The following is a 12,343-nucleotide window of genomic DNA, read 5'->3' as shown; positions in this document are numbered from 1 at the left end:
TGTTCCTCTTAGTGGCTGCCCACACTTCCTGTAGCCTGAGAAGTAATGTTGGCTAGATGAAGGGCTTTATGTATAAAATTCTTTATTCTCTACAAAAATATTTATTTATTTATTTATTTGATGTGTGTGTGCACTTAAATGTATGCATGTGCAGCACTTTAGTGCAATATCTGTGGAAGTCAGAAGGCACTGGATCCCTTGAAACTGGAGTTATAGATAGGTGTAAGCCAGCATGTAGGTGCTGGGAACTGAACCCCAGTCCTCTGGAAGGTCAGCCAGTGCTCTTAACTGCTGAACTGTCTCTCCAGCCCTAAATTTTTAATTTTAGAGTATTCTGATAAGTACCAATTACGAAATTGTAAGTCCAATAACGCACAATGTCAAGATCCCTTAAAACTCATATTTCATATTCTCATTTGCATAAAATATACTTTAAGGTTGCTTGACAGGCTGCTAAAATCCTTCTCTTTAAGAGATGGTCCAAGCCGGGCGGTGGTGGCGGCGCACGTCTTTAATCCCAGCACTCGGGAGGCAGAGCCAGGCAGATCTCTGTGAGTTCGAGGCCAGCCTGGGCTACAGAGTGAGTTCCAGGAAAGGCACAAAGCTACACAGAGAAACCCTGTCTTGAAAAACCAAAGAGAGAGAGAGAGAGAGAGAGAGAGAGAGAGAGAGAGAGAGAGAGAGAGAGAGATGGTCCAAATACAGTTAGTGAGAAAAATGTGGGGAAAGGCTGAAGAAAGGTTTTCTTGCTAGCATAAAAGAAGTAGCAAGGCCTTCCGGAAAGCAAGCTCTTCAGGACTAGGTGATTTGCACTACTGTGCTATATGGTCAGCCTATGCTATATTACAAAAGCCTGACTCAAAAAACTAAGGGCTGCCTGGTCGCCCAGAAGAACAGGATGGTGAGACCCCATTGCTGAAGACAGCTCGGTTGCAGAACACGGAGAAGCCACACTGGAACAGCACTGAAGCTTCACACCTTCTGTACAGCCATCGTGGAAGCTGCTTTGCAGGCAGGTGGGGAAGAAAGATCAGCCATGGTCTTCCCCAGTTTCAGACCCTACATGCTATAGTAGCAACTTTCCACCCAAGAGGTGCCTACTGATACAACATGGTGCATCTGTTATGGGGTAACCCACTAACTTACACTTGGATCTGATGCCTGCTCCACAGAAGGAAGTGCATGCTTGGTACTGTGCACCTCAGAAGGCCTCAAAGGCCCATGACTCAGGAGGTCAAAAGCACAAGAGGCGAACACACAACTTGTGTTTCGCTAAGTGAACGTGTCGCCAAACTGCTTTCCAAGTATTTATATCTATACCATAGACTAGGGCAGTTCTCGGCTGTCATCCAGGAAGCTTCTCTTTGCAGCAGGGAGCAATTAATGCAGAGACTCGTGGATAGCCAGGGTGCTGAGGACAAGAGACTGCTGGGTGTTCAGAATTAAACGGGACGTTTATATCACCTCCCTCAGAAGACATCATGGGAGAAGGGGATAAAGAACGTAAGAGTCGGAGATGGACAGAAGAAGGGTGGTGGGATACTGTCTTAGGGCATGGCACAGCCCTTGAACTTGTTATCTCACAGAGGCTGAGGTTGCCTGCAAGGGTCTGCACAAGGCTGAGCCTAAAACATTCAGTCACAGATGGGTGAAGGACTCATGGGTTCCCACCTCGCCTAAGAGAAGTCCTTGAAGAGAAGTCATTGTCTTCAGAAGCCATTGTGAGTCAATCATGCCCTGATGGTAGCTTCACATCCATGCCCACATGAGTGGCCCTGATTAAGTGGGTCATGTGAAAAAAATAGAAACAATATAAAAAGACAAGGAAGAGGGATGGGGACCTGGTGTGAGGAATGGAGGTTGCTGATGGAGGGATAAGTAAGAGAGAGCTGGAGGGACGAGTGTGGTCAGAATCCATTATATATGCATGAAATTATCAAAGAATAAGTTAATTTAAAATAGGAAAACAAAACCCAAGAGCACAGTGGAGTACTTGCCAAGCATTTGCAAGGCTCTGAGTTCCATCCCCAGCACTCACGTGACCGTGGGTTACATATGATGTGTGGGGCTTTCTGGTTTGATGTGTATTCAATGAAAACTCTGTTTTCTTTCTTTTTTTGAAAAAAATTTTCTGAGTTGAAAGAAAAGTTTGAGCTTTTTAGATGTGATTTCACCCACAATGGCACTCTGCAAAAATGGGCTCTTACAGTTGCCTCTGTATAAAGGAGTGGAGTCCTACCTGTCAAGTTATTGCTATAACTAGCCTTTCACACCAGAGAGCAGAAGTACCTGTGAGCCTGACTTGGAGTTCTTTTAGCTTAACCTCATCCTGCTGCAATTCAGACACATCTCATCTTTTTTAAAGTCTTTATATGTGTATGTGGTTGTGTGTGTGTGTGTGTGTGTGTGTGTGTGTGTGTGTGTGTGTGTGTGTGTAGGCCAGAAGTCTACTTCAGGTGTCATTGCTCAGGACCCATCTATCTTAGTGGTTGAGGCAGGGTCTTTCACTGACCTAGACTCACAGAACAGGTTAGACTCTGTGGCTATTGAGCCCCAGGGAAGCTCCCGACTCTGCCTCCCCAGTGCTGGGGTTACAAGCATGTGCCACCATGCCCAGCTTTTCACCTGGGTTCTGGGATGGGTCTCAGGTCCTCATGTTTGCAACAATCATTTATGGACTGAGCCATCTCCACAGCCCACCCCCCTTTTTAAAAATCTTTTCATTGTTCCCTGTCCCCAGTAAGTTAGAGGTGCCACTGTCTTGTCATTTCTCAGCCCTGTTCCCTTCTCACCAGGACACAGGTGCGGCCGACATTTTGAAATGAAGATCAAGGCAAGTTTTACCTTCACTAGGCCTGAACACATGATGTTATGAGCTCCCAGGATGTACCAACTCCCAGCCCTGATCGATCCTGTGGTAAAAGAATCCACAAGAAAGCCTGCTAGCACAAAAGACATCTCAACCTACAAGACATTAGTCACGGAAGACGTGTCCCACCACCTCTTCTGTGGTCTAGTGATAAGAAGCAAGTCATGGGTACTGACCACACTCAGCACAGGACATCGCTTAAGGGTGTGAACACCAGAAGATGAGGACTGAGGCTGTCTTCCCCAACAGCCGTCTTCTGTAGATGAAATTCTAAACAGTCTTATTAAATAAGAAACACAGAGCCAAATAAAGAGTTAAAAGCCCAAGAGGTCAGAGCACTAGCGAATATCCTTTAGCTTGCCAGTTGCTGCCATCCTTCCCCTAAAAGAGAGACCTTCTCCTGTGTGACCTGTCTTTTTATTGCCTTTCTATTCTGCCTTCTCATTGGCTTTAAACCCAACCACATGACTTCCTCCTCACTGCCTGTCTATGCAGACCTCCAGGTCTCTGAGGTTGGTACTGGGATTAAAGGCGTGTGTCTCCATGCTGGCTGTGTCCTTGAACACACAGAGACTTTGCCTGCCATGTAATTGGATTAAGGGCGTGTGCTACCACTGCCAGACTTCTGCTAAATGGCTTGCTATTAGCTCTGACCCCCAGGCAACTTTATTTATTAACATACAAATAAAATCACATTTCAGCACAAATAAAATATCACCATAGTCTTCTGAGACTGATCAGACACATTCCAAGGAGTCCTCATCCTGTATCTCAAGTCTCCTAATCTTTCACACATTCCATCTTGTGTCTTTCTGTACAAAAGTCAGGCCACACCAGCATCAGAACCTACATAAAGTCCATCCCTTCTTCATCTGTGTTTAACCCACCACTCAACTCATTTATTGAGTTCATATTTCCAATCAGTCTGTGTAATTTATTTCTAGTATATCTATTTGTTTTTTTTCTTTTATTCAAACTATAGTTGATGATCTTATATGTTATTATATTTCAATACCTTCCTGTGTTTCCTTGAGCATTTTAGTTTTTTGTTGTTGTTTTTGTTTTGTTTTGTTTCTTTTGGTTTTTTTTTTTTTGGAACAAGGTTTCTCTGTGTAGCCCTGACTGTCCTGGAACTCACACTGTAGACCACACTGGCCTTACACTCACTGCCTGCCTCTGCCTCCTAAGTTCTGGAATTAGAGGCATGTGCCACCCCCTACCCTACCCCACCCCCCACCCTGGGCTCATTTTATACTCTTTATTTATGATGTCTGCATCTGAGATGGGCCTGCTGTTAAGAGTCAGTGCTTTTCTGATTCTTATTTGTGTCAGCCTGTTCTTGTGTGCTTTGAACTTCTGACTGTGAGTTCATATTCTTAGGACTTTTGCTTAAGTCATGCCAGGCTTCTTCAGCTTACTCCTTAATGTCCTCCACAGGCTCCTGTATTTGAACACTTAGTTCCCAGTTGGTGACACTTGTTTGGGGGGGTCGTATGGTTAGGACAAGGAGCCTTGATGGAGGAAACATCCCACTGGAGTAGCCTTTGAGAGTTCATGGTGTCACACCACTTCCCATTCTCGGCGTCATGGGTTGAGATGTGATGTCTTGACTTTCTTCTCAGGCTGCCCCATACCATGCCTTCCCTGCCATTGTGGGCTCTCCCTCTGGAAGTTTAAGCCAAAATAAACTCTTCCATAAACTACTTTAGGTCATGTTACAAAAGAAACTCACTGATACCTCCCTCCAGATCCAGGTTCACGCCATGTTTCCCACTCCATCCTTTGATAATTTAGACTGTTTTCCCAACTGACTTCTTTGAAACTCATCAGTCGTATCCCCTTTCTGTCTTGCCAAAAGGTCACCTTGCTCGATCGGTTCCTGCCCCAGGACACCCTCTGCTCTCAGTTTCTGGAGACCTCTCCCTCCCTTTGTCCCTTTAAGTTTAAGGTGACACGTTGGTTGCTTTTGTCCTCACTATGGCCAAAAACTGACAAGAAGCAGCTCCAGGGAGGAAGAATTGGTTTTGGGTCATGATTCAAGGGGTGCAGTTCATCCTGCTTGGAGGCCATGGCAGTGAGACCAGGTCCTGGCAGTGGCAGCAAGAGGCTTGCTTGCTCACATCTCTGTGGAGCGGGAAGCAGAGATAGGAGAATGCCATTGTTGGCTTTTCCTTCTCTTACTTTATTCAATCCAGGACCTCAGCTCAAGGGATGGGACCTCTCATGTTCAGAGTGTTCCAACCCCTCCCAGGTTACTCCTCTCTGGAAATATACTCATAGACACATGATCTGCCTCCCCCACCCAAAAAAAAAAAAAAAACTCTTGTAAAATATGGGCATGGTGGAGCATGTCTGTAGCTAGAGTGTGGGGAGAAGGACCAGCCAGACCAGCCACTTTGAGCTCTGGGTTCAATGAGAAAACAGGGGGAAGGAGCTGGAGAGATGGCTCAGAGGTTAAAAGCACTTACAGCTCTTGCAGAGGATCCAGGTTCAGTTCCCAGCACCCACATGGCAGCTCACGGCCATCTGTACCTCCAGCTCTGGGAGGAGCTGATGGCCTATTCTGGTCTCTGTGGCACTGTACAAATGTGCTGCATGTATATACATGCAGACAAACGTTCATACACATAAAATAATCTTTATTATTTTTAATTTTTAAAGATTTGTCTTGTTTTATATGCATGATGTCTCACCTGCATGTTTGTCTGTGCCCTGTGTTCCTGGTGCCCGTGGAGGTCAGGAGAGGGCACCAGACCCCTTGGAACCGGAGTGACAGATGATTGTGAACCCCCGGTGCTGGGAACTGAACCCAGGTCCTATGTGATAACAGCAAGCGCTCTTAACCACTGAGACTCTCCAGCTCCTGAATAAATCGTAAAAAAATAAAATAAAACAAGGTAGTGAGCAACTGAGGATGCCTAATGCTGATTTCTGGCCTCCACATGCACGTGGGTACACACACCACAGAAACATGGGCATTCATACACAAATACGTATATATACACACACACACACACTGTAAGGAACACATGTAAGGCCTAGGGTGAACAACCCTGGTCAGGAGTGATAAGCAATAGGATGATGTAAGTAAACCACAAATGGAGTAGTGATAAGCTATAAGCTATGTGTGGAAGTAGGGATAAGACTAGAAACCTAGCCAGGAAAGAATATAAAAGATGAAGCCTCAGACTCGACCAACCGAGCTCGTCAGGCCCTCGCGCGCGCGAGACGACTCTCCTCTGCCAGAGACATGAGATCCTGTCCCCAGTGCAGACGTGGCTGACCTGAGGAAGGCTGACCCAAGATCCAGAGGAACAGACGTGGCGAGTCCGGACCTGTACACTCGGAGAAGTACTCCTGCTTCCATTTGGAAGACAGGATGAATATTGCTTGTAATCTTACCGTGTGAATAAATGAGTGTTATACCAACTCTGAATCAAGAGTGATTATTCCTCCCCCGTAACTGGGGTATGTGCTTGCTACACACACACACACACCAGGGCTTGCTGTGCCTACAGAGGCAGAGATTTGTCCAGCAGAACTAGAAAGGACAAAGGGCTATGGTTGAGAAAGAAAGCACACAGCCATGATGTCTACCAGACAGGCTGACTAGTGTCCTTAGACATGTCTATTGTTTGTGGGACCTGTTACATATGGAGTGAGGCAGCCAGAGAGTGAGGAAACTCTCACCACCCTGAAGGTTCCTTGAATCTAGTTTTTTGCCCAGAGTCCCCCACCCCCCAGGTAGGCTTTGGGGACCACAAACTGAGGATGACCAGACACAGAAAAAATACTGAGTCAGGTGGCAGCTAAGTAACAGAATGGCCTTCCTAAACCCCCTTCTCTCAGGGCCAGCATGAAGTTCCAGACCTGCTGATTCCCCCTTCCTGTTGAGGAAGGCTGGCTTTCCCAGAGCCTCTGCTGGCTGAAGCGATTGGCTCTGAGAAAATGGCCGGGCTGGTTTTAGTGGGTGGCTTTATTCTGAGTTCCCATGTAAAAATGTTTCAGTCAACCGTGGGTCACGTGTTCGTTCATTGACAGTACTAAGAGATGATATCTGCTAGTGACGCAGGTCCCTCTCAGTTTGTGTAAGGGCTACCCTGTGATGTTCAGATAGTGACAGAATTCTCCAGTGACATCTTTCTCAGGTAAAACCCCTCTGTTGAGGAATGCATGACTGTACGCTATATATATCTTCATAGAGAATCAGAACTGTTGACTAGGAATGGAAATTGAGAACTATTTTTAAAACACTCTGGTCGTTCTTCCAACCAGCCCCCAAACTGTGCAAGAGCTGACTGGGCACATGTCTCTAACATGGCCTTGCAACCTCTCCAGCTCTAAACTGAAGTGCTAGCCCTCTGAATGTCATGTGACCCAGTTCTAGTGGTGGCACAGAATTCTCAGGCCCTTAAAATACATTCTTAAATGAATGGTTGTTCTGGGAAAAGCCAAGGGAAATCCTCATCTTGTCTAAATGCAAATTTGGAGAAGCACACTGGGAAAGTGACTAGTCCCTGAGTCCCCTGGGCCCTTGACATGCAGCTCACAGGCTGATGGCTGGAGGCTGGAAGGACCTCAACTGCACAGGGCAGGCTCACACTGGTCTAATTCTCAGCTCCAGGGATTGCTGTAAGGGCCCTTTTTGCTGTGCTGTTCAGCCTGTCTCAGTCCAGGCCTCAGGCAGAAGTTTACCTCATCACCTCAAGGGGGAGCTCCAAGATTTTCAGATAGGAAATCACTGAGGGAAGGTGGGACCGACCAGGCCAGCCTGTTGAATTGGAGAAAGGGCCTTCCAGAAGGAGTGTTAGCCACCTATTCTGTCTGCAGCCCCTGAAGGCATCTGCTCTGAAATTTACCTTGTTCCCAAGGCCAGATGTTGCATATGTAAATTTCTGATGTGGGTGACAGGTGGCCTCAAGTTATCTCTTTAACTTCCTCCAGCCTCATATCTCCTCACCTGAAACAAAAGGTTGAAAATTAAAGCTGCAGGTGCCAACCAGGGAGCAGAAGGGAGGGGGACAGGGAAAGTGGGAGGGGGACAGGGAAGGTAGGATGGGGGACAGGGAGGAAGGGGATGAAGTGGGAACATGAGCAAGGTGCAAGGATACAATGAAAACTTGAAACCCATTATTTTGAATGGTTGTTATAATCTCAGCACTCGGGGGGGGGGTGGAAACAGGAGGATCAGGAGTTCAAAGTCATCCTCAGCTCCATGGGGAATTCTAAGCTAGCCTGATAAAGACATCTGACTGGATATTTTAATTGCTGGGGCTTCTGTGACAAACCGTGACCGTCTGGGGCCTTAGCAGCAGCACCTTGTTTCTGGTGGATATGAAGCCTGGAAGTCCAAGCTCCCATGTCAGCAGCTTTGCTTGGCTCTGAGACTGTCACCTGTGGTGTGCATATGGCCCCAGCTCAGGAGCCTCTGCACATGCGCCTCACAGGCTGGCCTCAAACATGCCAGGCAGCCCAGGATGACCCTGAAGTCATCCATCTCCACCTTTGAGTGCTGGGATTCCAGATGTGACCCACCACACACACACCTGCTTGCATGGTGCAGGAGATCATGGGATTTCAGGTGTGCCCACACACACACACACACCTGTTTGCATGGTGCAGGAGATCGTGGGATTCCAGGTGTGCCACACACACACACACACACACACACACACACACACGCTTGCATGGTGCAGGAGATCATGGGATTTCAGGTGTGCCCCACCCACCCACACACACCTGTTTGCATGGTGCAGGAGATCGTGGGATTCCAGGTGTGCCACACACACACACACACACACACACACACACACACACACACGCTTGCATGGTGCAGGAGATCATGGGATTTCAGGTGTGCCCCACCCACCCACACACACCTGTTTGCATGGTGCAGGAGATCGTGGGATTCCAGGTGTGACACACACACACACACACACACACACACACACACGCTTGCATGGTGCAGGAGATCATGGGATTTCAGGTGTGCCCCACCCACCCACACACACCTGTTTGCATGGTGCAGGAGATCATGGGATTCCAGGTGTGCCCCCCCTCAACACCTGCTTGCATGGTGCAGATCAACCCATAGCAAGCACTATACTCACCGAGCCACACCCCAAGTCCTAGGTTTTCAGATGGAGACCCTCATGCATGAGTAAAGGCTCAGAGAGAGCAGCCGGGAGGATGGATTGTGAAGGGGCTCTGAGACACCAGCGGCTCCATCCCTGGTCTGATGCTCGGCATCTCTATTACAGGTAAGTTCTGACTTTGCTTCTGCTTTCAACTGTATGGTGTAACTGAGAATATAGCAGCAGTCTGACCCGTACCATGTACCCTTATTTACCTGCTTAAAACTGAGTTTCAGTCCATCACACTGCAGGTCGTGACTTAGCCTCTCGGTGTGGGAGCACGGGGCACAGCTCAGGGCTTCCCCACTAAGATCTGAGACGAATAGTAAACAGGGCTTTTCAGAGACGTAGAAGAAGACTGTCTGACAGGTTGGAGTAGAAAAGGCCACTGTCACACGATCCTTGCTGGAGGATTGGGTGGAAACAGGGACTGGGCTGCAGGGAATGAGGAAAGAGGACCCTGAGGGAAGGGGCAGCTCTGTGTGGCTCCCTGACAAAGGAGGCATCCATCGTGCTGCCCGGTCCCTCCTGCCCAAGCTGAGCCTCTCAGGCAGACAGTGCTCCTTCCTCTGAGTCCCCAGCTTTCTAGTCTCTCCACTGTCCTGTGTCATTTCTAAAACTTACACTGATCTTGCCTTGATTGTTTTCGGGTTGCTGCTGCTGTTTCGAGAGCAGACCTCACTCTGTAGTCCAGGCTGGCCTCCAGGGAGCAGCAATCCTCTGACCTCAGCTTCCTAAGTGCTGGATCCCAGGTGTGAGCCACTATCCCTGAGAAGGAACAAGTAAGTCAGGTCGATCACACAGGTCATACCTACAAGAGGACCTTGTAGTGGTGGTGCTTAGCTATTAGTAAATAGTTGCCGTCTGTGGTGGTTTGAATGGGAATGGCCCCCATAGCTCATATGTTTGGACCCAGGTGGTTGAACCGTTTGGAAAGAATTAGGAGACTTTGTTGGAAGGGGTGCGTCACTGGGAGTGGGGACTTTGAGGTCTCAAAAGTCCTCCCCAGTGTTCTCCGCCTCCTCCTTTTGGATCAAGATGTGAGCACTCGGCTGTTCCTGCCTGTTGCCTTCACTCTGTCATATAAACTCTAATCCCTGAAACCATAAGCTCAATTAAATCCTTTCTTTCCTAAGTTGTCTTCATCACAGTGCTTTATCATAGCAATAGAGAAGTAACTGAGGTAAGGGGTACGGGCAGAGCTGGGAACGCAGCTCAGCAGTGAGTGTCTAGCTGAGTATGGCGGCACGTGCCTGCTGTCCCGAGGGTTTGAGAAACTGACCTAAGAGCTTAGAAGTTCTAGCTTGGAAGGCTGAAATGAGAACTTAGGTGTTCCAGGCTAGCATGGGCAACACAGCAAGACCCCATCTCAAACCCAAGATGAATAGGTAAGTGACAACTGATGATTTATTTTGGAATAAAAGTACTTTTGCTTTGGTTTGTAATCGACCTTAGCTCTTTCACCTCGAATGCTTTCATTCAGAAATAACTTAATCAGAGGCTGGAGAGGTGGTTCAGTAGTTAAGAGCACTGGCTGCTCTTCCAGAGGACCTGGGTTTGATTCCCAGGACCCACATGATGGCTCATAACCATCCGTACATCTAGTCTCAGGGGACCTGGGATCCACTGCCCTCTTCTGGTGTCTTGGGGTCCAGGTATGCATGTGGTGGTGGACATACAGGTAAACACGTATATACATAAAATAATAAAAATGTTTTTTTTAAGGAAATAATTTAATCAGTGTGGTGATAGTGTGTCCCCCAATATATTGTGCACCTTAATAAACTTATCTGGGGTCAGAGGACAGAACAGTCACTAGACAGACATAGAGGCCAGAAAATGGTGGCACATACACCTTTAATTCTATCACTTGGGAGGCAGAGATCCATCTGGTTCAAAGCCACACTGGAAACAGCCAGGCACGGTGACTCATGCCTTTAATCCCAGGGAGTGATGACAGGAAGCAGAAAGGTATATAAAGCATGGAAACCAGGAACTAAAGTCTGGTTAAGCTTTTAGGCCTTTGAGCAGCAGTTCAGTTGAGATCCATTCGGATAAGGACACAGAGGCTTCCAGTCTGAGGAAACAAGATCAGCTGAGGAGTTGGTGAGGTGAGGTTAGCTGTGGCTTGTTCTGTTTCTCTGATCTTTCAGCGTTCACCCCAATACCTGGCTCCCGGGTTTGATTTTATTATAAGATCTTCTAACAATTCGTGCTACAAATCAGTGGCTGGAAAGAGACTCAGTGGTTAAAAGTGCTTACTGCCTTCCAGAGGTCACAAGTTGGGTTCCCAGTACCCACATCAGATGGCTCACACCTTCCTATAACTCTAGTTCCAGAGGATCAGTGCCCCCTTCTGGATTTCATTTATGCTGTACACAGTATACATATGTGGCACAACCAACACACACACACACACACACACACACACACACACTGATGAGGTATTGTTTGTTGCCTTCAGGTCCCAAAAGCAGACTTGCTTCCTTTGTCACTCTAAAATGGAATGCTCCATGAGCTGAGTGCCTCTCCTAAATATTGTGTTCCTCAGTGAGTGTGGGTGTCCATCCGGGGAATAGGAAACAGGCAGGAGTGTGCTGACACTCATCACAGAGTTCTATCAGCTGTGGCACCCATGGAAAGGACAGGCTGACTTGTCAGCCCACAGCAGGTGAGGCAGGGAGGCAAGCACTCCCAGCACATGCACAGGGAAGGGTGTATGTGTGTGTGTGTGCGCGCGTGCGTGCGTGCGCGCGCGCGCGCGTGTGTATGTCTGGGGGGCGGGGCGGGGGGAGGAATGTGTGTGTGCTGGTGGAAGAGGAAGCGGTTAGAATGCAGTGGGAAGTAAAAGGTTGTTGAGAACAAGCCCACAGACAGACCAGGGAGCAGAGGAAGCGCCCTGAGTGTTAAACCTGGAGAGCTCGGGATTCCTCTCTGCATACTTGGAATGCTGAGGTGAAGACAGACAGACAGAAGGGATTGGTGGGCACAGGGTACTCTCCAGGCCCCAGCTGGAGATGGAGTTGTGTCAGAAATGAACACTGATGAGATTGTTTGACAGGAACTGTGGGAGAATCTTGGCCAGATTCCAGACAGGAGCCCAGGGGAGAGCTGAGTGTGGCTGAGGACATGGCCTGGCTGGTAGACTGCTTGCCTAGCACATATGAAGCCCCTGAGTTTGATCCCCAGCACCTCATAAACCAGACGTGGTGGAACATCTCAGCCCTTGGGAGGCGGAGGCAGGAGGATGAGAAGCTCAGGTCGTCTTCAACTATAGAGTCATTTAAAGGCCGGCCCAGGATACGTGGGACGAGTCTCAGCAACAACAAAATGAAACAAA

Source organism: Peromyscus eremicus, chromosome 7 (genome assembly GCF_949786415.1).
Source record: "Peromyscus eremicus chromosome 7, PerEre_H2_v1, whole genome shotgun sequence".
Lineage (NCBI taxonomy): Eukaryota > Metazoa > Chordata > Mammalia > Rodentia > Cricetidae > Peromyscus > Peromyscus eremicus.
This window is presented reverse-complemented; position numbering follows the sequence as displayed.